The sequence below is a fragment of the Podarcis cretensis genome (genome assembly GCF_951804945.1).
Source record: "Podarcis cretensis genome assembly, chromosome: 7".
In the NCBI taxonomy this organism is placed as follows: Eukaryota; Metazoa; Chordata; class Lepidosauria; order Squamata; family Lacertidae; genus Podarcis; species Podarcis cretensis.
The window spans coordinates 17,501,752-17,527,559 of NC_137176.1; the positions used below are offsets into that span (position 1 = coordinate 17,501,752).

At 42.1% G+C, this 25,808-nt stretch overlaps 1 protein-coding gene across 6 annotated transcripts in view; it reads right to left on the reverse strand.

Annotated features, from left to right (window-relative positions):
• Positions 1 to 25,808, reverse strand: part of CDH18 (cadherin 18) — a 639,311-nt gene that overhangs the window by 259,581 nt on the left and 353,922 nt on the right. For all 6 annotated transcript variants that reach the window (XM_079984961.1, XM_079984957.1, XM_079984956.1 and 3 more), the window contains one exon: positions 15,554 to 15,732. The gene's annotated coding sequence lies outside the window, so the exon portion shown is untranslated. The remainder of the gene's footprint in view (positions 1 to 15,553; positions 15,733 to 25,808) is intronic.

A 25,808-nucleotide genomic window follows, 5' to 3' on the forward strand; every position in this document is an offset into this window, starting at 1 on the left:
TTTTTGGGTATACACAAAGAAAAATTGGTCTATTATTCTAATATTACTCCATACCAACATGCAGATCTTATGGTCATTATATTACTATATTACTCGTGCTTCTTTTCCTGGGGCACGCATACCCATAAACATTTTGTGAATCTAAGTTTTGCCTCGTTGAGGGGCAATATTTCAGTAGTAAAATGAGAGTACCAATATATATATATATATATATATATATATATATATATATATATCAATATCACTGTATACAGGCTGGGTGGGGCTGATATAAATTTGAGTCTACATCAGGCAGAGAATCCTAGCAAACATCATGGCATTTCAACTTTTTCCTTTATTCCATAGTGTTTCTAATCAAGTTGATGTGACCCAGCCATTAAACTAGATTTAAAAATTTGTAAAGGTCATGGCCACCAGCTCTAGGGTACCCCAGAAATGTATCTGAAACAAAACAAAACACCTTAAGATAAAAGAGTGAACATGGACCATGAACCAAACAGGCTAGAAATTTAGATTATCCTCTGATTCCCACAGCTATCCTAATATGCCACCATTATTTTATTTGTCTGACGCAAAACCATTTTCAGCAGCAAGACTGCTGCAAGCAATGTAAAGAACAGACCCTTGACATAAATCTGCTGGTGCTGATTTATAAGTAGAGATGTCTGTGATAAATTAAGATGGCGGATTGTTGGGGTTTCGCCCACTTTGCTTGTATGGTGATGGGATTCGCTGCAATGTTGTTGTTTTAAAGGAGGGAAGAGACCACCACAAAAATGCCAGAATTAAGCCCCCTTGGGCTGCTTAGCCCGGTCCTCTCCAAGTTGACCAGAAGTAAGTCCAAGTCAGTGAGATTTACTGCCAAGCGAGTATGCTTAAAAATACAGCCTCATGTAAAGAACAGTCAGTTCTTGTTCCTAGAAAGAAAATTAGCACAAAACAAAACACCTTCAGCCTTTATCACAAATAAAGTTAGTAGCTAAGAGTAGACACTAACAAATAATATGTTGCAACAGGGGAATGTATAGATTCAATTCTGGTTTTGTTAGAAATGTGCACTCATACATATGAGGTTTGACTATGGAATTTGTACATGGAATAAAATGCAAGAATAGGCATTCCCGAAACCAACTATCTGTTTTTGAGACATCTTGGGCAACATTAACATAATATTTCAAAACCTGAACCCTAAAGTAACTGGCTGCTACTATGAACATCAAGGCTCCATAATACTGAATTCCATGGCCTGGAGGAGAAGCACTGAATTTGAACTTTTCATGTATTATGCCTCAGTGCATTATATATATATATTCCCAAAGAAAACAGTGCACAGCCTAACATTTGTTTATATCTGGTTTCCATGGAAATTAAAACAAAAAGGTTAGCTATTCCGCAAGCTACTAGCCTTCCAATCACCATGCCAATTCAGGGGTGCAGGATACAGTTCTACTTACAGTGGTACCTCTAGTTACGAACTTAATTCGTTCCGGAGGTCCATTCTTAACCTGAAACTGTTCTTAACTAGAGGCATGCTCTGGCTAATGGGGCCTCTTGCTGCTGCTGCGCCGTCAGCACACAATTTCCATTCTCATCCTGGGGCAAAGTTCTCAACTCAAGGTAACTCTTTGTAACCTGAGGCATTTGTAACTCGAAGTACCACTGTGTTTAGAAGTTTCTTAACGGTTGCAAAAAAAATTAAAGATCTCTTTTTGTAAAGAACATTCTCAGATTTAGGAAACTAATAACTGAGTTAATCTCTGTTAACTGGTCTAAGATAATTATTAACTGCATTTGTGCCCCAGTTATGATTTGCAAGCAGGAGCTGGAGCTGGAGCTCCCTTCCTATGCAAGCTTTAGTATGCAAAGGATTAACTTAAGCCAACAACAGTGGACTTTGGGCTTTATATTTTCAATGGCACCCTGTGTAGGCCAAAATTTGGTATTCCCCCCTCACCTTCTGTTGTTCATTATTATTGTGGCACCCACTATGGTGCCCTTTTGGCATGGTGCCCTCTCAGCTTGATACCCAGTGCAAACAAACCAGCCACGCTCCCCCAAGTACATCTCTGCAGCCAGTCATGATCTTTGGTATATAGATATTTTGTATTTTGTGAAGTTTATGGTGAGAGTCAGGTTTTAGCCACACTTCCTCTTGTCCTGTCCCTTTCTCCCAGGGAAAATCATCGTTTAGCGCTCAGTTGGAACAAATGGCTATTTGGGATTTTCCCAGTTTGCCATTTGTTCCAATTTATCGCTGAAGAGCAGGTTTTCCCTTCAAAAGGAGTGGGGATACCTCTCAGACCATGCTTTATTGGCACAGCACAAGTAGAAGTGTGGAAGAGACCCCAGTGTCTAGAGCCTGGGAGACCGGGTTCAAATCCCCCACTGACCTATGAAGCTCACCAGATGACCTTGGGCCTGTCAATATCTCTCAGCCTAACCCACCTCACAGAGTTTGGTGGGGATTAAGTGAGGAAGGGGAGAATCATAAAGAAAAGAAAAGAAAAGAAAGTGCATTGGTAAGCCACACAAAGCTGAAAAGTGAAGATATGCCACACAAAGCTGAAAAGTGAAGATAAGAAGGAAGTCCTATTTTCCCACATGGCTTCATCTCCAAGGCAGCTCATTAGTTCCTCCTGACCTAGCCTAGCTATAATTTCTTCTAGGTCAGGCCTGTATGAATGTCAGGTTCCAACCTTACTGTGGATTCCTATTCCACTGATTCCCAGATGTCACTTCCTGTCACCCTACTAATTCCTCAGATTTCCTTCTTCCCTCCAATCCTCTTGCTTGTCTTTCAGTCTATGCAACTTCATTCTTTTGGAGTGTGAGCTTCTCTGTTCTGACCCTGGGCTTTCCAAATCAACCAGTTTGTGAACCTGCCCAAGTGAACTGCTGCCAAATCCGGCTGGGATCATCAGCTCTACTCCCTGCGTGCCAACTTCCAAGAGCAGGCTGCTGAGAGTGACAGCCTTTTCAACAGCGGCAAGTGTTTCTGTACCCTAAAGCAAGCCTGCTGGGTATCACAATGATTTTCAGAAGTCCCGTTTTACAACTGGCTTTGATGTTTTGAACAACAAAACTGCAACCTTTTGTCTCAGGGATAAGGGGGGTAAAAGCCTTGGTTATAAATGTTTGTTAAAATGTCTGGCTGTGATCCTTGCACCCAACACCAGTGTGTCATTTCCTTAATAGACTTGTTCAATGAGAGTTTATCGAAGCGTATCTTTTAATACATGCCATATTTATTCCAGTGAGAAAGGCAGAGAGACGCTAGGTGAATCAGTACGCTGTAAATGTCTGTCGCACAAATGCTGAACTGTTATGTAATGGAATACTAACAAGAGTGCGATGATTTGCAAAACATATAGTTCATACTTGTAACTCAGGACTGAGATGCTCATCATTTACTTATTTATTTGCTTTTAAAGGTTGAGGAACCTTTATTTGCCCATAGGAGCCATTTTATTTCCAGGTGATAGATCTCATCAATACAGGCACCCTGTATTAGTTCAAGGGTTCCTTGTATTACTTCAAGGGTTCCTTCTTTCAGACTGGGATCCTGGGGAAGTGATGAGATACAGACTCTGAACCATTCATGGTTTGAGCAGAGTTGCTACTTATTGAAAAGAACACGCCAAGTAAGGTGAGTCTAGTCTAAGTACAGGTCAGGGCAAGGCAAGGAAGGCAGGGAAAAAGACAACAGGACCTTGGAGAGCTCCCTGATGGCAATAACTCTTTAAGGGAACTATTGCCTTAGCAGCATCTTATGAGACCTTATGAATTCTGCCTGCCCTGATTTCTCCTGTTATTCCTGCACTCTCCAGGGATCTGTCTGTTGCACAAAGGGCCACTGCCCTATTGTGCAGTCACTGACTCCACTCTGTTGGGGTGATGAGGGCTGCCTATGATGTATGTCCTCTGAAGTGGAGACCATGGGCAAGTCTACATCTTCTTGCCAGGATGCTTCAGGAGCAAAGGTGGCAATGGCTTGCGAAGTGCTGTTTCATCTTCCTCTGAGCTGCAATGCAGATTGTGGTCCGGGGGGGGGGTTAATAATAATAATAATAATATTTTTTTATTTATACCCCGCCCTCCCCGGCCAGAGCTGGGCTCAGGGTGGCTAACACCAGTAAAATGACAATAAAAACATAATAGAGGAGAGAGAGAAACAATTTAAAATACAGGTTAAAAATACAATTTAAAATGCAGGGGAGAGAAACATAAGGGTCAGACTGAGTCCAAACCAAAGGCCAGGCGGAACAGCTCTGTCTTGCAGGCCCTGTGGAAAGATGTCAAGTCCCGCAGGGCCCTAGTCTCTTGGGACAGAGCATTCCACCAAGTCGAGGCCAGTACTGAAAAGGCCCTGGCCCTAGTTGAGACCAATCTAACCTCCTTGCGACTTGGGATTTTGTACTGTCTGCCCTTCCTGAACATGAAAACTGGCTCTTGGGAATCAACTAGAAATATATACATATATATATATGTGTGTGTGTGTGTGTGTGTGTGTGTGTGTGTGTGTGTGTGTGTTTTAAGGATGCCAGCAACAATGGCAGCTGTATGCCAGTTCTCCCACCTCCCACAATGTTGCTCATGCAGTGACATAATCTTATTATGGATCACTCGCCTCCACCAACACTAGCAGCTGCCAACAGTATGGGACAGGGGATGGTAGGAAATGTCACGCTATAGACTTGACACAAAGCTGCCATGTCAAATAGAATAGCTACAGTTCTAAATGCAGGACCCTTTTTATTCCAGGAGCAGAGACTACAGCCTAGGTAAAGGTAAAGGGACCCCTGACCATTAGGTCCAGTCGTGACCGACTCTGGGGTTGCGGCGCTCATCTCGCTTTATTGGCCAAGGGAGCCGGTGTACAGCTTCTTGGTCATGTGGCCAGCATGACTAAGCCGCTTTGGCGAACCAGAGCAGCGCACGGAAACGGTGTTTACCTTCCTGCTGGAGCGGTACCTATTTATCTACTTGCACTTTGACGTGCTTTCAAACTGCTAGGTGGGCAGGAGCTGGGACTGAGCAATAGGAGCTCAACCAGTCGCGGGGATTTGAACCGCTGACCTTCCGATCAGCAAACCCTAGGCTCTGTGGTTTAGACCACAGCACCACCCGCGTCCCACAGCCTAGAGGTGCCTGAATATAAGCCAAAGAACCTACCGAAATTCCCAGTTCCTCTGAAGCAAGTAGCATGCAACACCCAAAAGGCCTTGACAGCAATCTGTGTTTTTATTCAGCACATTCAGATTGAACAGGGCATGAACAATTAAGTAGCAGCTTGTATAAAAAACATTTTAAGATACTTAGGTTTTACACATTCTCTAGGGAATTCCAGGGAAAACAAGCAAAAAGAAATATCTAATAAACTTAGCATGGATAAATGCAGTCTTATGTGCAACTGTATGTGGAGATGGGGGTACCTCACTTCCAGCTATATATACCTCCTATTGATTGCTGAATGATCTATTAAAATACACACACACACACACACACACACAAAGTTTTGGAATAACTGACACTGAAAATAACTGTATTAACTGTCATAGCCATTAGAAAGTCAAACAAGTATCAGGGATAAAGAAGAGGGCTACACAAATGTTTTGGGCTATCCACTCTGACCCCAAGGTCTCATACCACCAGCTTGGACCATATGAGTTTACATGTGAAATTAAGATGTTTTGCCCATCATGTCTCACTTTACACTTGTTTACACTGAATTGCATTTGCCATTTGGAGGGGTTCTTTTGAAGCACTTCACAATTCTTCACTGCTCCCCCCTAACCCTCAGATCATTTATAAATAAATTTAAAAACACATTTCCCAATACTGATCCTTTAAAGACTTTACTTTCAACACCCCTCCTATCAGGAGAACTGTTCATTTTTTCCTGCTCTCTTTTCCCTATTACTTAAGAAGTTCCTGATCCACAAGAGGACCTCATCTCTTGTTCCATGATGGCTAAGCTTATTTCAGAGTCTTTTGTAATGTTCTCAGATGTATAGATAACCTTGAACAAATGGAGTGATCCCTGTTACATATTCTTCAGATAATGTTCACCTCATTTTTTATGTTAAGATTCCTCTCTCCCAGGAATCCAATCTCCCCCTTCATAAAAACCTTGACACCAGTTCACTTTGATCTCATTCCCAAAGAGATTTGTTCAGCCTGATACTCAGTGTGAAGACTTCCTATTCTCAGCACTTGTCTGGTGAACCTTGGCCTCTGCTGCAAACAGGCTTTCACCTTCTACTCAAAAGCAATCCGTCACTTCCAAATGGAACAAACTAGGAAGACAAATAAAAGTTCAGCACAGCTCAACTCTATTCACAGTGTGAATATCTCACAGTATATGATTATGACATTTTACATTCTGTGAATAGGAAGCGTATATTAAATAGAAAGGGGTTACTTAAGAATTTTCGTAAAATACACTATATGGTATAATTTTAATAATGTGAGACAATAACAGAAAATGCTTGTAATTGATTTCAGCCCATTTTCTTGACTTGGGAAAACCAAACCAAAACAAAACAAATATTACTCAGTCCCAATTCCTCTGGTGACCTCTTGTTAACATAATGACCAGATTGATAACATTAAGATTTTAGAGCCCTGTGCAGATGTCCATTAAATGTTCCAGTACAGATCTGGAAGAGAGATCTAAATTCCTCCACACATTCAAGATTCAATTTGAAGAAGACCTACAGGCTTATGTTGATGTGGAAAAGGGTCCATGAAATATGCAGGCTATAGATACATGGGCACTGGGCATCATCCCAACCCCCCTCCACACACACTCATATACAATGTCCCTATCTGGGCTTCAGTCCTATCTATATGAGGTGGAATCATATTTTCTTGGATGTGAGGAAATTACAAAAACAGGGAATAAAGAAGTAACGTGAGCAGAAAATTAGTGAATCTCCAAGCCTTCTGTTACAATGTTTTAAATTAGATTTGCTTTAATTATTGAGAATCTATGGTTGCCCTGGGCACTTTTGGAAGGAAGGGTGGGATATAAAAATTGAAGAAATAATAATAAACGATAAATAATTAAGATAACTCTGTTGGGGGGGAGTGTTTGTCAAGTAGATAGTATGGGGGGGGAATTCACGTATAGATTCCATTAGCGATCCTGCAAATGCTTTTCTGAAATAATAAGGAAAAGGGCTGAGCACTTGTAACACAGAAGAAAAATGTAAATGAGTCTGGCATACTTGCTTGGAGAAAAAACAAAACACTGTCATCTAATTTAAAGGTTTCCTTTTTTTTGAAAATTTAGCATCATAAAAATGTAATTAAACTCTAATACAATTAAAACAGTATTAAAAAAATCAACATGGCACACTGGACTTCTGCTTGAAAATACCAGTCCAAGACACATACAGTTAATTATTGGAAGAAAGAGACCTCTCCTCCTTTAGCAGAATGGTTTTCTAGAGTTTAGGATGAAGCTAAAATTCCAAACTAACATGATAGTGCTTCTGGAAGCTTGTTCACTCCAATATCTATCAGTTGAGCCATAGCGCTTTTTGGTAAAGTATTGGAGTGAAAGGTCATAATTAGCAGCAGACAGATAACGATAACGATAACGATAATGATATCTTTATTGTCATTATCCCTTGCAGAACAATGAAATTGAAAACTACATAAAACTACATAAAAACTACATAAAACTACATAAAAACTACATAAAACATTCAAAAATGCCTAAAAACTCTAAAACCCCATTTTAAAATACACTATGCTGTGTTTACAACCAGAATTGCATTAGCGTAGAAACTGTTTCTCAGACGGCTAGTCCTGGCCTTTATAACTCTATACCTTCTTCCAGGTACCCGGGTTTGCTGCACTTGTTTGCAGTGTGGTTTGAGAGACTCACAGCTCACCTGATGTTCAACACCTGTTTAAAACAGAGCTCCATTCCTGAGACAGCATGTGAGTCTGTTCCCCCCACATACAGAGACATCCAGAATGCAATTGCCTGCCTGTTCAGAACAACACACTTTGCCGTTTCTCCCGATCTTCGAGGAACAGAGGAAGGGAAATCAGTTCCATCCACAATCTCCACAGTCTTTGAAAAGGCTGCCTGTCTGCTGGACTCTCTGTTTCCCCTTTTCTGCAATGAGGATAATGAGCTACATAAGGTTTGTAGATCAAAACCAGCACTTTGACTTGGCCTGGAGCTGAAAATGTAGAGCTGGAAGTGTAGAAAAGGGCGACCAAAATGATCAAGGGGTTGGAGCAACGACTCTATTGGAGGACAGGTTGCAACCTTGGGAGCTTTTTAGTTTGGCAGTGTGTGGCGGGGAGGCAAGAGAGAGGGGACTTGATAGAGACATATAAAATTATGTGTGGTGTGGAGAAATAGTCCCCCCCCTCCCCGGTCTCATAATTGGATGACTCAGTGTCATCAAATGAAGCCAAATATTGGAAAACAGATAAAAGGAAGTACTTGTGGCACAGTGCAGACGTAGGTTATGTAATTTCCTAGCAAAAGATGTAGTGATGGAAACCAACAGGAATGACTTTAGAAGAGATGAATAGCCATTTTGGCTAGTAGCCATAATTGCCTTAATCCTCCATGAATTTGAACAAAATTCATGGAGGATTAAGGTAATCATGGTGTGGCGTTTGCCCTCCTAGGTGTGTGACATCATACTGGGTTCATAAGGAAAGGGTTAAATGACCAACCAATAGGAACCCAAGAAGAGGAGTTAGAGTTGTTAAGAAGTCAGTCTGGGATTAGAGAAGAGAGAGGGAGGATAAGTCTGTGGGTTGGGTTAGTTTGATGTTTCTCCACGTGAACCAGGAATTGACCTCTCTAGACGACAAAATGACTTTTCCTTTCTTATCTCTGCACCTGTAATCTTTTGGGTGATGCAATGTTTTTAGGCAGTTGAGTACACATGCATACTCTGTTTCCCTCCCTCCCTCCCACCTACCCTCCACACAGTCCTGGGGTGCTGGCAACCCACGCTACACCACTCCCTGGGAATCACAAGTAGGGAGAGCACTGTTGCACTCAGGTTCTGCTTTTGAGCTTCCTATAGACATCTGACTTACCATTATGAGAAGAGAACACTAGATGGGTCTTTGGTCTGATTCAGCAGGGCTGGTCAGATGTTCTTATGTCTTCATTCAATTTGCTGCATTAAATGTAAAGATAAAGGTACGTCCAGTCGCGGTTGTGCGCTCATTTCACTCTATAGGCTGAGGGAGCCAGTGTTTGTCCGCAGACAGCTTCCGGGTCATGTGGCCAGCATGACTAAGCCACTTCTGGCAAACCAGAGCAGCACACAGAAATGCTGTTTACCTTCCCGCCGGAGCGGTAACTCTTTATCTACTTGCACTTGACGTGCTCTCGAACTGCTAATTGGGCAGGAGCTGGGACCAAACAATGGGAGCTCACCCCATCACGGGGATTCAAACTGCCAACCTTCTGATTGGCAAGCCCTAGGCTCTGTGCTTTAGACCACAGCGCCACCCGTGTCCCGTGCATTAAATGTAGGGATGTGCAAACCCAATCCCTTTACTTTCATGGATATTTCCACTTTTCGGGACAACATCAGTGCACATTCAGGATGCTTATCTGCAGAAGCAGATATATTATTTCTCTGCTACAGTGGCTCTGAATAATTTGCGTGCCTCACATATGTATTACTACCTGAAACTTCACATTGTGTTGCCTCTTCAAAAGCAGAGATAGGAGTGCAGTTCTTATAAATTATTCTTCACATTACACAGGCAATTGGCTTAATTGTACATGATCGTCTCTATTTAAAAGCACGGACAAGGAAATAAATTTATGCAGATCTGAATCATTATTGGACATAACTATATCCTGTTTCTCATTCAAAAACAAGGTTTATGAATACAGAACTGAATCATTGCTGAGGTTCACATGTGCAACTGGCCTAACTGTGAAATAGCTTGAAGAATCAAAGCACTGTTTTTTAGATAATATTTAAAATATTTGCAGAATTATTAATTTCATAAATCATCTCAGAAATAAGTCCCACAAGTTCAGTGGAGTTTACTCTCAAACATTAGACATGCATAGGTTTGTGTAGTAACTGTATTCTCCTCTGATATTTCTACACTTGATCACACAGCAGATCACAAGTTCCATACCATTTCTAACATATCTCTGTTAAGCACTATTCTGCTTTTGCTCTATATTCTTCCTAGTATGTCTCACCAAATGTGCCATCTGAAATTTTATAGTCTAGAGGGAAAAAGGTCAAGCAGCCGACTTTTATTTCCTTTATCTCTCCATCAATATTTGCTCAGCACATTTTTATGAAGGAACATGATGTCGTATTAGCCCGTCATTCTAAGTGCTAAACTAATTATATTACTAATTACTGTAAAGGTCATGTGTGAGATTCAGGGGAACGTACTAAACAGTAAACGAATTGCTATTATTTGCCAGCACAAAGACTTTTAAATCCTTGCTATAAATAGTTTTTCCTTTCAATTCCCAAGCAGAGCAAATTATATGCTATCATGTTTTTTTAAGCTTCAACAGTACTTGAAATCAATACAAATGATGCAAAAGATACCCATTTCACTACTAGAGACGCTGATGAAGTTCACTAATATTGGGTTTATAATACAGATTTTCAGAGCTCACAATAACACTTGTTCTTATTGCTCTTTGTCCAAAACTCTTAATCCATTTCTAATTAATAATGAGGTATATTTCCAAATGATATCCCACTTTTGCATCAATTCATTAAGCATCCATTCATCCAGGTCAGTGGGGTCAGTAGATGCTGCTTCTGCCTGCCTAGATATTGATAGCTTTAACCCTTGATCTTGATGAGACACTGTCCTGTCTCCCTAACAGCTAGTATTGCGTGTCGAGGTCCCCAGGGCCACCCCAATAACTCACACATCACACAGAATTTTTGTTTAAGATTTTTGGCATAATTTTGGCCACAACTTTATTAAAATACAAATTTGTGAGTGGTTGTGTAGGCATTGGTTGCGACTATCTGCCCCCCACAATGGGGGACAGACTGACATTCCGCACAATGCGAAAGTCAGAAAAGGGGAATACACTTGGGGGTAGCGTCGGAGCAGGGAACCTGCCCTCAGCCCTCCCCAAATGCAACCAGGAGCTCATTGCTATGGCCCGAGCCCCCTTGTTAGAGTGGACAAGAAATAGTTAGCTCCCAATTCCTTTAACGGAATCCCTTGCAGCAGCAGCATTAGAGGGGCAGGCACAGCCAATCCATGCCCCTCAACCAACCAAACCATAAACCAATGCCTAACCGCAAACCTTACAAGTTGTGACGATTTGCTACACAGTAGGCAAAAACCAAATGGCCCCAGCCAATCAGCCAGATGGACAAAATTCCTACTGGGCCCCTGCCCCAAGAGCAGACGACCCCATGACAGGCATAGCAAGGTTAAAGCGAACAACCCTATTCTAGGGAGGGAGGGACGGGCAATCCGATGCATGGGCAAAAAGAGGAAGCCCTAGCCTCGTGCAAGGAGTTTTAGCATTTCTGGCTGTCAATCAATAAATGGCAACATTAACTTCTTCCCAACAACAAGGGAAGCCCCAATCGCATCAGTGGCCAACAATTAATTAGCCCGCCCCCAACTTTGGAGTGTCCTGGCGGCCCCCACCGCAACACGTGCTCTCCATGAAGGAGAACACGCTTTCCCATTGCCTGGTTGGGGAACGGAGCTTCCCATTTCCACTATTCCTATTTGGAAGCCCTATGTCACTTACAGCATCAGGATTCATTCTATTTAATGGGAAAGTTTTGGGGAATGAAGGATGCAGCCCATGGTATCATGGGTAACACTGGCATCCCTCCCCACAAGTGCCAATGCTGTCAAATCAGCTGACATCCCCTCCATTTCCATATTGCAGCAGCCAATCAGGAGCCATGGCATCTGGAATCATAATGCACAACACACAAGGGTACCCTGCGGTTGCTTAGGATCTAGAATTCCAAAGTGGCATTGCCCAAATGTTCCAGAATGTTATCAGCTAATTTAGAACTAATAACAACAACCCAGCAACTCTCATCATTTTTAGCCCAGATGTAATTCAGGTGGAGGAGGGATTCATACATCTCAACAAGAGGTGGCACATTGGCCAATGTTAGAAGAACTGCAAGGCAGCATCTGTCTATTGAAGGCAAGTCCAACTCCCAAGAGACTGTGATCTACTCCCATTATAAAAAAAAAAAACTGGCAGTGATCTACCTGTTGACATGAGAGGGAGGGGGAACATGCATGGGGTGGGTGGGTGGAAAGGGAGGACAGACCAAAGTTGTTGAGCTTTTTAAGGGGAGGAATGACAATCATCGTATCAACAATCGACATCGACAAATGCAAAACGCGCAAACACATTACGCCATGGAGGAACAGAGACAGGGGTCGGAAACATTCATTTAACCGTTATTTTAATCCCACAATTGATAAGGGTCCCATGATCGACAGTGATCTACCAGGAGCACCCAGGGATCTACCTGTCGATCGCAGTCGACCGGTTGCACATGTCTGGTCTATTGCATCTTCTTATAAGCAAAAGAACCACCAGGGTTAACAACGAACAAGTCCCAGTATACCTGAAGGAGCGTCTCCACCCCCATCGTTCTGCCCAAACGCTGAGGTCCAGCGACGAGGGCCTTCTGGCGGTTCCCTCATTGCGAGAAGCAAAGCTACAGGGAACCAGGCAGAGGGCCTTCTCGGTAGTGGCGCCTGCCCTGTGGAACGCCCTCCCATCAGATGTCAAAGCGATAGATAACTACCTGACATTCAGAAGACATCTTAAGGCAACCTTGTTCAGGGAAGTTTTTAATCTGTGATATTTTAGTGTATTTTTGGTTTTTATGGAAGCCGCCCAGAGTGGCTGGGGAAACCCAGCCAGATGGGCGGGGTACAAATAATAAATTATTATTATTATTATTATTATTATTATTATTACTACTACTACTACAGATAATACCTTTTACCAGCTTCCTTAGATTTCAAACACTTTGATTATTACTGTTACTATAATATATGTCACAGTGGAACAGTCTGCTTTAGGAGATGGCGGACTAGCCTTCCTTGGAAGTTTTTATGCAGTGGTTAAAGGGATGCTTTAGTTGAGATTCTTGCATTGCAAGGGGTTGGACTAGGTAATGCACAGGGTCCTTTCCAACTCTACAATTCCATGAGTCTAAGTAACCTCTGTACAGGCCTTATTATAATAATTATTAGTTTATTTATATCCTGCCTTTCTCCCTGACCAGTGGCAGACTTTGGGTTTTCAAATTTCAGTGGCACCTTGTGCAATGCTAAAATTGCCTCCACCTCTCATCCCATTCTACAACATTGTTGTGGTGTCCCCTGCAGCACAGCACCCAGTGCGGCCAAACCAGTTGAACTACCCTAAAACCACCTCTGCCCTGAGAAGGACTCAAGTCAGCTTACAAATAAAGTAAGAAAAACTACAAACAGTCCTTTAAAAAGCATTAAACATTAATAGAATTAAAACATGCCCCCTCTCTCCATATATATATATATATATATATATATATATATATAATTACAATGAAAACAATGAAAACAGCATTAGCTCCACCAGCTTAAGCCCTGCCATATGTGTGTGTTTGTGGCAATTATTGCAGCTCTCTTGTTCTTTGCCAACTATTGCATTATTCCTACCTTAAGGCCACCACATGAGAAGGTACTTGAAGAGCTTCTGAATTATATATACATATATATATATATATATATATATATATATATATATATATTCAAGTGTATTTGTCCTTTGTGGCTGCAATTCAATAAAGCTATAAGCCCACATGAAAAATAATTGTCGAAACAGCCAGGGGTTTCTTTGGAGCTTCTGCTGCAGCTGGAAAGGCAAGGCAGGTTTTACTTAAAATTTAATCTAAAGAATTGGTTGGTTTGCCAGTGTATGTTTGGTTATTCAGAATTTTCCTCATTTATTTTCACTGCAGTCTCAAGGATGTTTGAAAACTGCCAATGGCCTGTGGGCGGCAGTTTTAAGCATCGTTTGACTGGGGCGAAAAAGTTAAATGCTTTGAGGACTAGTATTCTAACAACCAGGTAAAGGTAAAGGGACCGCTGACAGTTAAGTCCAGTCATGAATGACTCTGGGCTTGCGGCGCTCATCTTGCTTTACAGGCCGAGGGAGCCGGCGTTTGTCTGCTCCACAGACAGTTTTTCCGGGTCATGTGGCCAGCATGACTAAGCCGCTTCTGGCGCAATGGAACACCGACACCAGAGCAGAGCACGGAAACACCATTTACCTTCCCGCCGCAGCGGTACCTATTTATCTAGGTTGGCAGGAGCTGGGACCGAGCAACAGGAGCTCGCTCCATAGCGGAGATCTGAACCGCCAACCTTTTGATTGGCAAGCCCAAGGCCCAAGGCCAGGATTTACATCCAAAAGTCACACCTAAACCACATGAAATCATAAACTTCCTAAATGCTACAGCAGGTATCATGAACCTTTTTAGAGTGCGGCACCAGCCACAACATGTCTGCCATGGAGATGATGGTGTAACACAAAATAGGAGAGAGAGTACAATGGTGAAGTTTTCCCCACAAGTTTATTTCTATATGGGAAAAGGTTGAACCTGTTGAATTTCTGCTTGGGGTCCTGAGGTTTGCCATTGCCTGGTGTCCAAACAACTCACTCAATCACCACTTCACTTATTGACTAAAAATGGTGACAGGTGGGGCCAGCCAAGCTTGCTCTTTTTGCAGAAATCATTTAGAAGGGTGCCTACACATCTTGCTTCATAACTTTCTTTCTAGGAGGGCTAGAAACATACTCTAAAAAAAGAAAGAATGTCACTGCAGGTGCCATGGTGCCTGCTACTGCCAGGCTGGCAACTCCTCAGCTACATAATGCACATGGTCTGCATAATGAAGTCCTGGTGACCTTGGCATGCAGTATTCTGGGACACAGAAGCCTGGTCAACAGAGTCACACATTCATCACTTGACAAGTAGAATATCAAATGTACGCCTGGCTGAGCCATTATAGATCTAGCACCACAGATAGCATTTACAAATCACCTGCTGTCACCTCAAAGGAATAATTTTCTGTGCAGTTGCTTCAAATGTTTATCTATCAGTTATCAAACACTGAATAATTTAATTAAGAATAATTATAATACACAGTGATGTTTTTCGACCAGACTGACATCCATGTCTGGCATTACTCTTTCTTACAGGACTGCACCCACAGAATCATTCTGATGATCAATGTCAGAAGATTTAGTTCCATTTCTACTAATGCACCAATATGCCATTCACCAATATGCCAGGTCAGCATAGTGCAGAACTGTACATCATTTTAAAAGTGTGAGCCCTTGGGGAAACCCTATACAGTATTATGTTCATAGATGGTGCCACATACATTTAAATTGCACCAAAACTCTTGCATAAAAGTGGCTTAAGATTCATTTTGATTTGTTCTCCCACACTTACCATTTAGACGAGATCCACAAACATAACTGAGCCATTCCATTTTAACAAGATCCACAACTTACCACAATCTTCCGATTCCCTACTCAGCCAGGTGGTAGTTGATTGGCCTTTGCCCAGAAGGGTCAAGTGAAATTTGTTGAAGACCTCAAGTCATAGAGATGACAGTCAACATATCCAATTTTTCAGTGACCAAGAAGCACATCTCTCAGTTGCAAGGAAACGACAGTATGTATTCTTCTCCCTGGAAACAAAAAAATAAAATTAAGTAAAATGCTGTTCTAGAACAGCAGCAGCTGCGTAGTTAAAAAAGAAAAAAGGCTAAGGGGAAGGAAACAGAGAAAGAATATAAAAACTTAGGAGAGTTCATTTCCATATGGAAAGCTGGGAAGAAAGGGGCTACAGCTTGATGGCAGTGCATGCAAATTTTCAGCAGTTCAATATATGGCATCACTAGTTAAAATAAAACCAGGTAGCAGATGATATGAATGATCTCTGTCAGATCCTCAAGAGCCACTGTCAGGTCAAAGTCTAAGCCACAGGTCTAGTCTGCCTGTTTTTCATTTGAATTAGGAGCAGGTTTCTCTAGAACTATCAAAATTCAGAGATTAAGTAATGCATATGTTAAATTACTCTGACAACAAAAATAGCTCTCGTTTACCTTGCAAATGGAAAATAAGTGCATGCCAATGAACAGCATATTGCCAGATTATGATATAGATCATGATGAACCAGAAATTTTGTAAATATACTGAGCTATCAGTGTTGTGTAGAGGATCTTTCAGAGTTATGAATGACACATGGAGAGAAATATTTAAATTCCTAAACGGGGGAAAAAAGATAGCAACATCCACAGTAACTAATAGGCTTCTAAAGTGTTATCCAACACAAGTGCGGCTTCGGGGCTTGTTCTTGCATGTCAAAAGTACTTCAAGCTCCTCTGATAAGGTTTTATGAGCGCAACACTATACAGTAGTCAACACTGCTGCAGATAAAGAGTACATGCCCAGGAACTCCTCACAAGTGCTGTCAAATAATTAGCTCAGTGTCCTTGACATAATTACTCTGATAGGGAGTACATACATGCATATTTGAGATAGGTGAATTCTTACTTAACCAAGCAGGAGATAAAATATGCTGCATTATTCTGACCTCTAAGAAAATAAAATGGCTACAGACAGGGAGGGGAGATATCAGAGCACCTCCAAGAAGTTTCACATGTATTCATTTTCTTCCTTATTCTCTCAGTCCTCCTTGAATGAAAACTCCCCACCAATTTTGCCACTGTTTTCTTAGATCCCAATGACTAAGTTTCCAGTTCATCAGGTAAATAGGAAAACTTACCCCTGTGTGAGTGTGTGTGCACACACGACCCACACATACAACGCTCTTGAGTTTGGACACTGTGATTAAATATACCAAGACAATGTGTCAAAGTAACTGGGTCACCAACAGAGACTTAGAAATCTGCCTGGATGTGGCCAGTGGAGTTTTTCACTATTTAATTAAACCTCATTACGGTATAAAACGTGTTCTCCCTAAGAGAGAGCACGTGTTGCGGTGGGGCCTGCAGGCCACCCCATTGTTGCTGGTTGTATGTTTGGCGGGACTCAGGCAGTGATTGGCCAAATTGGGTCACTGGGGAGATTAACTTGTTGCCAATTTGGGGGAGGGGTCAGAGCTTTTAAATGCTGGACTCCCAGCTCTGACCGTCCTCTTGGGCTGCTTGCACCGGATCACCCACCCACCCTCCCTGAATTGGGGGGGGGGGGGTTGTTTGCTTTGACCTTGCTATGCCTGTCATGGGGTCATCTGCTTTTGGGGCAGGGGCCCGGTAGGAATTTTGTCCATTTGGCTGATTGGCTGGTGCCATTGGTTTTTGCCAACTGCATAGCAAATCGTCACAACTTGTAAGGTTGGCGGTTAGGCATTGGTTAAAATTGGTTGGTGGAGGGGTAAGTGCCTACCCCTCCAATGGTGGTGCTGAGAGGGAATTCCGTTAAAGGAATCCAGGGGCTTGCCATCCTTTTCGTCCTAGTCCCTGGCATCGGACTTGGGCCGGGCAAGCCACCAGGAGCATGCGGGTGAGAAGTGAGGGACTGATGCCCAGCTTCATTTCTCCCGAATATTTGTTTCCCTGACTGGCTTCCACTGGAATCCGGAAGTCATTTCTGTCCCTGGGGCAAGGACAGGTAGTCGCAACCAATGCCTAAGCAACCACTCACTTGTGTGTATTTCAATAAAGTTGTGGCCAAAATCATGCCAAAAACCTTAAACAAAAATTGATGTGTGATGTGTGAGTTATTGGGGTGGCTTGGGGACCTCGACACACAAATACATCTGTATGAGTCAAAATTGCTACACATGCTGAGTATCACAGGGAGGCCTGAACATTCAACTGCAGGCAGTATCAAGTGAAAGCATCTAGAGGGGCTCAGAAGTTCAGGGAACATTTCTATGGGGTTGGAAGCCATTGACGAAGCAGAAGGCCACAATAGCCATTTTCACATCTGCAATGGTTTTTCAGCATTTATAGTTCCGTATCCCTAAATAGGTGGCGCTGTGGGTTAAAGCCTCAGCGCCTAGGACTTGCCGATCGAAAGGTCGGCGGTTCGAATCCCTGCGGCGGGGTGCGCTCCCGCTGCTCGGTCCCAGCGCCTGCCAACCTAGCAGTTCGAAAGCACCTCCGGGTGCAAGTAGATAAATAGGGACTGCTTACCAGCGGGAAGGTAAACAGCGTTTCCGTGTGCGGCTCTGGCTCTGGCTCTGGCTCTGGCCAGAGCAGCGATGTCACGCTGGCCACGTAACCCGGAAGTGTCTCCGGACAGCGCTGGCCCCTGGCCTCTTAAGTGAGATGGGCGCACAACCCCAGAGTCTGTCAAGACTGGCCCGTACGGGCAGGGGTACCTTTACCTTTACCTATCCCTAAATTTTGGTGCCTATTTCATTCCTTCAGTATAGTGGCCATGATCCACTAATGTTATGGCCCCAAGGAGTGTGCACAGTGTCCTTCAATTATTAATAATGGCACATAAATATACCCTGCAACTCCCATCTGCAACAACCAGCAGTGGGAGTTCCATGCATGCGTGAAACTCTAGATCACACCAATGCTTCCAAGGACATCATCAGGCAACAAATGTTAACGAATGCATATTATTTTCTGCAGTTGCACAAAATGTCTTGCAAGCAAGCAATTAAAAATGGATTATAAACAATACCTTCCTTTCCTCTCAGTCAATCAACTTTTACTATAAACCTTTTTACTAAGAGGCTGAATTACGGTATTTTTAATTTGGTGGTGGAGAAGTCAAAGGAGGAATAAGCTGCCTTTACACACACACACACACACACACACACACACACAGTTATTCAGTAATGCATGAATGACAAGGTTTTCTATGAAGACATTACTAATTTAGTTTGTGGAAGAATTCAGAGCAATTTTAAAACAAGATTGGAATGGCTATTTTACTTCCTTTAGCTATGCTTTATTTTGAAATGTTTATGGTACTACTTTTTTGAAAATTTTGCTGCGTTAAATGTATACAGTGGTACCTCAGTTTAAGAACAGTTCTGTTTATGAATGATTCGGTTTATGAATTCTGCAAAACTGGAAGCAGTGTTCTGGTTTGCGAACTTTACCTCGGTCTACAAACGGAATCCGAACAGTGGAAGGCCTCATTAGGGAAAGCGTGCCTTGGTTTAAGAACGGATTTGGTTTAAGAACGGACTTCAGTTCATAAACCGAGGTACCACTGTATTTTATACTTGACCTCCTCCATAATGCCTTAAAAAAAAAAAAAAAACACCTTTAAGAGAATATTGTATTTTTCTGTTAATTGTGTTGCTTTGGAGGTATATTTTATATTCAATCTTCTTCTGTAATGTTTTATTTTGTGATGCTTTATTTGATGTTTTAATGTGGGTTGTGAACTGCTTTAAAATATCTCCTTAGAAGTCTAAAGATAAGCCTCAGAAAGAGGGAAGGAGGGAGTAGCCCAGAGCAATATTGCGGGAAACTGACATGCCCAGACACAGTACCTCTGCAGAGATTGGGTGAATGCTCTCCTTGCTTCCCTTCTGGAAGCCTTCTTCAAGCAACTCCCCAAAGCCACTCTGTGGCCAGTGGCAGAATACCAATAGACTATGCCATCAAACCATCAACCTTTTTATTCAACCGTCAGTCAGAAAAAAGAAATAAAAATACAAATACATTTGTCAATACATAGTTAAAACATCCAGGAAGATTTTAGAGCTTAGCCAACACAAAAAGGGCTAAACAGATTGCCCCATGTCAATACAGTCAATTATGGTCTTGCGATGCTTAAAGGCTAAAAAAAGAAATTTGGCCACCAAGAAAGGTATAGCTCTAGAGACATTATTCAGCAAGTGTAAAACCTGGTTTTCTCCGGGTAGGAAGCTAAGTTGACATAGGAGTGGGTCTATAAAGTTTTGTCTAAGCTCTGCATAAGAAGGGCAAGTCAAGAGAATGTGTTCGGTGGACTCAACCACACCAATAGCACAATGACAGGTTCTCTGGGCATATGGTACTCCCCTGTACCTTCCCCACAATATCGCAGAGTCAAGGACATTTAATCTAGCCACTGTAAGAAGTCTGCGGTATTCCACATAGACTATGCTTATCCAGCCCCCCTTCCTGTTCCCTGTGGCAGCATAGGAGCCAGGGGGCGTGGCGTGCATCCCAGGGGCAGTGGCATGGGTCCCGGGGTGTGTGTGGCAAGCAGAGCATGGCCCGGGGGGTGCCACTGATCGGGGGTCAGTATTTTGTCACTCCCCTTTGGAATGGAACCTGGTGCGGCCCCAGAAAGGAACCATGCTGAGTGTATTGAGGGAGTGTTATTTTATCCTCTTTGGGGGAGAGCCTACCCTTCCATAATAATAATTTTATTGATTCTACACACACACACCGGATGCGGGTGGCGCTGTGGGTTAAACCACAGAGCCTAGGACTTGCTGATCAGAAGGTTGGCGGTTCAAATCCCCGTGATGGGGTGAGCTCCCATTGCTCGATCCCTGCTCTTGCCCACCTAGCAGTTCGAAAGCACGTCAAAGTGCAAGTAGATTAATAGGTACTGCTCCAGCGGGAAGGTAAATGACATTTCCGTGTGCTGCTCTAGTTCGCCAAAAGCAGCTTAGTCATGCTGGCCACATGACCTGGAAGCTGTATGCAGGCTCCCTTGGCCAATAAAGCAAGATGTGCGCCGCAACCCCAGAGTCGGCCACAACTGGACCTAATGGTCAGGGGTCCCGGTACCTTTACCTTTACCTTTACGGACAGAGTTGCCCCAGCCACTCTGGGGAGCTTGAAACATATATAAAAACACAACAAACTTTTTTTTTTTTTTAAAAAAAAACCCTTCCCTATAGAGGGCTGTCTTTAGATGTCTTCTAAAGGTTGTATAGTTACTTATCTCCTTGGTTCAGGGCTCGCATAACGCCAACATTTCTCTGATGAAAATAGGGACATCTTACCATACCCTCCAATAAGGATGTCCTAAGGAAAGGTGGGACATCCTTAGATGAAATCAGAAACTGGGACAGCTTCTGTAAATCTGGGACTGTCCCTGGAAAATAGGGACATTCGGAGGGTCTCCTCTGGAGGAACTGAATACTCCTGGACTGGAAAAGAGAGAATTTGGGGAGTCCGTTTTCTCTCACACCTAAGAGCAGCGGGGGGGGGGGGGAGCAACATTCTGAAAACATTCCCATTTTAGGAGAAAACCTGTATGCTATTCACTTAGTTTTTCATACTAAGATTTTAGTAAGTGGGACATAAAATAAGCTAAGGAATACTTTGTGTAAAGGGGCCTTCAAGAGCCAAAATAATGCTGCAGCTTGCCTGAGCTCCCTCACATAAAAGAGCTAAATGATTTGCTCTCAGATTTAGCAACCCCAGCAAAAAGAGATATCACTTTAAAATAAAGAATAAGGGATATATATTGGTAGGTGCCTGAAAAGAAATCTCTAACTCATCACACTGTGCTTTCAAGGGAAGCTTTAAAACAAAATGGAGGCACTTCAAAATACCTATTAATTTTGCTTCTAAGAAAGAAACTAATCTCTCATGCCTGTAGGCAATTAGAGTTACGTGGCCTTCCGGGCTGGAAAAAATGACAAACTGGAGAGTATCAGACTGAATAAACATTAGGATACCAGACTCATGCAGCCTTTGGGAATCACTCGATAACATTATTTTTGAGACATCTCAAGCTGAATGGCATTAAACCTTTGAGGAACCAATTTCCATTTGAAATGAAGAACCGACACTGTCCATAAAGTGAGAGCTTAGCTTATAGTCCTGTTTTTCACGAACATATTCAGCAGTGTCAAAAACTGGGGTTGGGGGGTTGGGGGGGCAATTATTTTGGCACAGCTTGTGAAAAGGCGAGTTCAATCATTTACACTGCCCTAATTTTTCAGTTTTCATTACATCATCTCAATGACATCATTCCATAGCTAAAGGGTGGAGAACATGTAGACTTCCATATGACGCTAGACTACAGCTCCCATCGTTGATAACCATTGGCCATGCTGGCTGGGACTGATGGGAGATGGAGTCCTCCAACATAGGGAGGGACACCGGTTTCCCATTCCTGATGTGGTAAAATCCAACAGCTAGCTTGTGTACAGCACATGAATGGAAGTGAAAGGAACTTTAAATCCTTTCACTAGGAACAAGAGAAGACCTTAAAAATCACAAACTGCAGGTCAAACAGTTGTTCTGGAAAGCCACTTCCAAGCTTGAGAGGAGGTGGAGCTGCAAGCTTCACGCCCCCTCCACATGCGCGGGGGCGGGGGCTGGCCCTCAGCCTCCACACGATTGAGGGAATCCCCGGCCACGTCATCCCCTGGCCTGCCAATCGGCTGGCTTGGGGGGAGTGGCCTGGGCTATTTAGCCCCAGCGTGGCCGGGGATCTCCCAAAACTGCTGCTACATGAATTTATTTATTTATTTATTTTTAAAACTCAGGGCTGTACCCATTTTGCTTGCGCAACAGAATTCCCCTCTCTTCTCCTCTCTAAAAATGCCCTCAAAAACTGCAGAGTCACAGAAAATTAAGTGGCATATTTTATAAATTCAAAGCAGTGTTACCAAAGGATCAAACCATACAATGAAGAAGAAAACATAAAACAGCACAATAAAATAAAAGAATGCTATTTTCCCTCCTCCAATGACCCAATGCACCAGCCACTATTAAACACACCAACCCATAATCAATGATCAAGGAATGCTCGGGGAAAACAAAGTGTTCAGAATCATCTTCAACCTTGTTAAGTGTACAGGCACATTTATGCTCTGGAGAAATGGTTGTGGGCACCAAACACACACTGCAGCAACCTATGCCATTCAATACAACAGAATGCTTATTTCACATCTGATTTCGACAAGGGAAGCAGAGAGAAGAGCGCTTGTGGGCGCCACAGAAAGCCTCTGTGGGCACATGTGCATCTGTGGGTGCCACACTGGCAACATAAAAACATGAAATAGATGGCACATGGTGCCCTATTTTCCCCACCCCCCTAGAAAAGACTATCATTGAAAGCTGCTTGACAGGTAGATAAGCAGGTTTATAGATGTTGTTTGTGGCACCAACACCAAGGGCTACCCAGTTGCCGCTCACCTGTGACAGTGCCTTTTTGGTGGTAGTTCCCCGGTTGTAGAATGCCACCCCTAGTGAGATGTGCCTGTCTTCTTTATTATTCAATTTTGGGAGTAATTTGAAAACATTCGGCTGCGGCTCCAACCTGGTGGAACGCTCTGTCACAAGAGACAAGGGCCCTGCAGGACTTGACATCTTTCCGCAGGGCCTGCAAGACAGAGCTGTTCCACCTGGCCTTTGGTCAGGGCGCAGCCTGACTCCCTCCTTTGGCAATCTTTACAAAACTTTAGTTTATGGTTGCCATCAATTTTGATTTTAATTAATTTTTATAATGTTTTATAATGTTGTTCTGTTTTAGTGTTGTTAGCCGCCCTGAGCCCGGCTTCGGCTGGGGAGGGCGGGATATAAATAAATTTTATTATTATTATTATTATTATTATTATTATTATTATTATTATTATTATCCCTGTTTACCCAGGCATTTGGCAGCTGCAGAATACTGTGCCTGACAACCTCAAGATTACTGGATAGAATGACTGTCTTTAGATGTTTTTCTCTAAATGAAATGTTTTCTTTTTAAAATAATGTTTTAATGGATTTAGATTTTGTAAATAATAATAATAATAATAATAATAATAATAATAATAGTGTTTGCATTCCTGTGCTCCTTCAGGAAGAAGGGAGGGATACAAATTCAATAAATAAATATCCTACAGGTGCAATCCACACTTCTGCCAGTCATTCATTTGTCACATAGAAAAGAAGAGGAGGATTCTTCTAATACCTTGATACTAATTTTTTTTAAGATGACATAAATAAATAAATAAATAAATAAATAAATAAATAAATTCAATTTATTTAAGTAATTCCACTTTGGATCAGCGTAGGGAATGTCCTGTTATGAGTTTCAATATATTTTTAGAGTTCTGAATATGATATAATCACTCTTTTGCTACTATGTTGGCCCATGCAAAAGAATATTTTATTGCAGTGAAGATCAATGGGAGACACTGTGGTAAACTTCAATAAACCACTGAGTGATGTAAATGTTTAGCTTAGCAGCTTGAGTACTTTTTTCATGCCATTTTGGGACACACACAATTCAATTATACCAAAATATTATTGTTGATTTCACTCAGTGGTCTCTAGATGTCACTGTATTTTCCCCCCTTGATGATTGTTGTTCATCCTGGATGAAGCTGAAGTTTTTAAGAGCTGCATATAGATGTTATTCATTTCACATTATGGCATAAAATAAATCTGTGTAACTGTATTTCATATTCAATGTGAAGGATAGGCTTAATTTGCAATTTCTGCATGATGTACTTAATCAGCCTTGCTAATTATGAGACCTACTGAATTTTCCAGATCAGGAAAAATTGCCAATGTAGGGAGCTTTTAAATTGAGGACATTTCCTATTGACCATATTCCAAAGCCTCTTCTTTATCACTAATGCATAATGAAAGAAGGAGAAATATCAGTGTTTCAATAAAACAACAAACCATAGAGAAGTGTTGTGGGGCAGAGGAATTTTAATAAAATTAAAGGGTGAGGAAATTCGCAAGAAACAATATGCAGCCATTCCCCCCCCCAAAAAAAAAATATCAACATTACAGCATTTGAACAGGAAGTGTTATGTATTATATGGCTCCAAAACATATCAAACCAAGGCTGTTCTCCCACATTGCCCTCCTCTCTCCTGCCATCTCTCTGACACATTCACACATGCACTCTGCACCTCAGGCAGGTACAGTTCAGACCATCATGAGCACAAAGTATTCATGCACACCCTCCTCCCTTTCCTGATTTGCTCAAACCATAACTTGCTGTGCCATGTGAATCAAGCAAACAATTTTAAATTTAATCCACAGACTAAAGTGGATTAGGAGGGGTTCCTTGTCAGTAGCAATAACTATCGTTTAACCAACTTGGAGACTCTGGCAAACCAAGGCTTTAACAAAATGGGAAAAGGAGGGAGGAATTCTGTATGGAGAGAAAAGTGCTCAAACCCCCAGGTTACCAATCAACAATGGTTTGGCCATGATAGCTAAACCAGGCTACTCAAAAGAAAGGGCCAGTATATGCTGAGGATTTTATGCATAAATTTGTGCCCATTTAGCTTCTCAGTACCTAAAGCCTGGTAACCTGAGCAATGAGGAAACTTATATTGTATTCCAGAAGAGGACATTCTTACACATGTGGAGAGAAAAAATAACGATGCAAATATTCTACAAACACTTGGGTGCACCTATCATGATCACAATGAAATCTCAAATTAATGAAGCCCTCAGGCTATCTTCAACTTGCATGTTTATGCCATTCGTAAACAGACTTAAAGGGGTTGTTGTTGTTTAGAATACATTGCTTTAAAATGGCATTTATTAAAAAAAAATAGAAGTAACTGTGAGCACAAATACTTTTGACGACATCAGCCTTATTCGCACAAGTCACCCTTTGGATAAATTCCCATAATTTTAAATGCCACCCACTTATGCACATATACAGAGACATTGGGGAGTTTTTCACCACAGGGCAGTTGCAACGCTCATTAAAATATAATAAGCTCCACGATGAATAGAATAAACACTCATTACAAATTAATGAGAATAATTAGCATCCGAATCGTCCTGTGGAGCAAGACTCATTGGTTTTTATGAAGATCATGATATCCCCAGTCATGGTCCAAATGAATCAA